Source organism: Montipora foliosa, chromosome 10 (genome assembly GCF_036669935.1).
Source record: "Montipora foliosa isolate CH-2021 chromosome 10, ASM3666993v2, whole genome shotgun sequence".
NCBI lineage: Eukaryota > Metazoa > Cnidaria > Anthozoa > Scleractinia > Acroporidae > Montipora > Montipora foliosa.
The window spans coordinates 23,168,297-23,170,796 of record NC_090878.1 but is presented as its reverse complement, the minus strand read 5'-3'; the positions used below and the strand labels follow the sequence as shown (position 1 = coordinate 23,170,796).

General features: G+C 32.4%; 1 protein-coding gene and 1 long non-coding RNA gene across 2 annotated transcripts in view; both read right to left on the bottom strand.

The window, feature by feature from the left end:
- Window positions 1–2,500, bottom strand: part of LOC137974034 (gamma-aminobutyric acid receptor subunit alpha-5-like) — a 29,958-nt gene that overhangs the window by 19,079 nt on the left and 8,379 nt on the right. The gene's annotated exons all lie outside the window — the stretch shown is intronic.
- Window positions 1,068–2,500, bottom strand: part of LOC137974025 (uncharacterized) — a 5,553-nt gene continuing 4,120 nt past the window's right edge. Inside the window, exons 2-3 of the long non-coding RNA XR_011117370.1 lie at window positions 2,448–2,500; window positions 1,068–1,742 (exon numbers count right to left, since the gene is read on the bottom strand). The exon at window positions 2,448–2,500 is cut by the window's right edge and continues 139 nt beyond it. This is a non-coding gene — a long non-coding RNA (uncharacterized lncRNA). The remainder of the gene's footprint in view (window positions 1,743–2,447) is intronic.

Below are 2,500 nucleotides of genomic sequence, written 5' to 3'. Positions count from 1 at the left end.
TGTCTATACAATTTTTGCTGTGTAAGAAGGACATGAAGGTAAATATGCTAAGATTTTTGCATAAAACAACAATAAATACACGCAAATTGAGGAAGACAGTAAATTAATTAAAGACTAAAGCAGAAGCGAAGAGAATGAGAGGCAAAGAGTTGCACTAAAACAAACATCTTTAAATTGATGGAGTCGTTTTTGCTAGTTCAGTTTTGATTTGAAGTAAACAGACACGCCTCCGTAAAAGCTGTCAGTTTATTTAGCCGCTCATTATGTCTTTCATTCCCTCGCAATTTTCCCTTATTTCACTGTTTTAGAAATTGTGATATGTGGTACGTTTGTTCACGAACTTGAAAATGACCGTGAAACCGTTTCAGTCGGCGACTGAAGCGTTGTTAACAAGCATTTTACTCCACACCCCATGCGCATTTTACAATTCTCTTCTTTTTCGCAACTGTTTGTTGAATGTTTAATAAAAAAATACACTCATTCATGCATTTAAACTTGAAAACGAACGTTACACTGTTATTTTCAAGGAGTAGATTTAACTCCAAAAAGGGAGTTAAAAAGAAAGGTACAAAACCACTCCATTTTTGGAGTAAAATTCACTCCGGTAATGCTTACTCCGTTTTTGGAGTAAAATGTACTTTTATATCTTTTACTCTTTTGTTGGGGTAAAAATTTACTCCAGTATTGTTTACCCCTCCTGTGGTGTAAAATTCACTCCAATACAAGAGTAAATTTTATCCTTCTATTGGAGTGAATTGAACTCTTTAAATGGAGTTCAATTTACCCTTGACAGAGTTAAATTAACTCCCAAAACTGGGGTGAGACAAAAAGGTACAAAACCACTCCTTTTCAAGAGTAAAATTTACCCTCTTAAACTTTACTCCCCTTGTCAGAGTAATATTTACTCTTTCTACAGAACACATTCACCCTCACTAGATCTACTGTACCTTCATTTATAGTCAGATTTCTCATAAAACCATGAAAAGTTCATATTTTTAAAATATTATGTAAAGAAAAGACCAGGTTTACAATGAAGCATTTAATACTGGTAATTTTAATCATAAGATTGCAAAGAATGCACATCGATATGCATGATAAATACAATCTGTATACACATACAAATACATCACAAAAGTCAAAGCTATAATCTTTATTCTAATTATTCGGGCAATAATAAAATGGCAATCAGCTGAATGTGTTCTTGCCTTAAACAAAGACAAATTGAGTGGTTTGTGTTTTGATTACAGATTATAACAATGAATGGCTGCAAAATAACTTCAATTACAAAAACTAAAGCATACAACATACTTGGATAAATGTGACTCAGTATAACAAAATGGGTTTTATGTACATGTAATACAAGTCAGTTCTTACAGAAAGAAGTCAAACGTAAAAAAAGGGAACATGCCTTAGGATAACTGATGCAAAAAAATTTCTCCAACAGAATTGTTTTCAAAAAGAAAAAAAAACATTTCAAAAAGAAAAAAAAACACAGAACTTAGGCTGATAATTTACATTAAGAAAAAACTTAAAACTTTTTGTTTCCAAAAAGAAGAAAAAAAACCCTTAGATTAAGCTGATAATTAAGTATGCTCCCAGCAAAACAATTACAGCGAATGAAAGTTTTAACAAAACCTTGCTTTCTGCCACAAGGTAAATGTCTCTAGTTCAATTAGTGTGCCAGAAGCAACAATCCTTGCCAATGTTGTTTTTAGAACCTCTCCATTGATTGACTCATCATCCTTAAAAGTAATTAAAGAGAATAATGATTAGTATCACCCCTTCCAAAATTAAGATCATTCGACAATATTCTAACAAAATAGGAAGAGAGCACAAATCTAATACATCCCTAATCCTGAGAACAAAAGACACCAGCCACCAATTTTGGTGTACCAAATAAATGGAACCACAGGTAATACCGGTACTTGCATGAGATTATATCTGTAACATTGTTCTTGATTCATTGAGTAACTCAGTTAACTATCAAATTAATTTTGTCATAATGATAAAAGTACACATATATAGTGGTGGAACTCATGGATTAAATCTTGAAAATATATTGCCAGATGCTTTCTTTGTCTTTAACACTTTTCCAAAAAAAATTATGTGTGATGAGGTATTTAGAATTATCTCATTTAACAGTATTTCAAATTTTAAACTGAAAGCAGATATTGGGTGAGACAATGGATAAATGAAACTACAGCATCATCTTCCGCTAATCGCTAGGCATTACTAGTCTATACGTACACAGGCCTGTAACTCAGACAGTGCTTTATAATTATTTTATTGCAGTGACTGTCAAGAATTAGTTGTTTGTAAATATCTATATGCATCACTTGTTTAAAAGCAACAATCAGCTTCTAAGTCTTTCAGACTTTGAGGTGTTTGACTGCATTACAGGTTTTTTACAGAAACATGCCTCAAAGGAATTTTTTCATTGCACCAACCTTTTCTTTTATCTGAGGGTTTTCTCCAACTCCTCTTCCATAGATGATACATG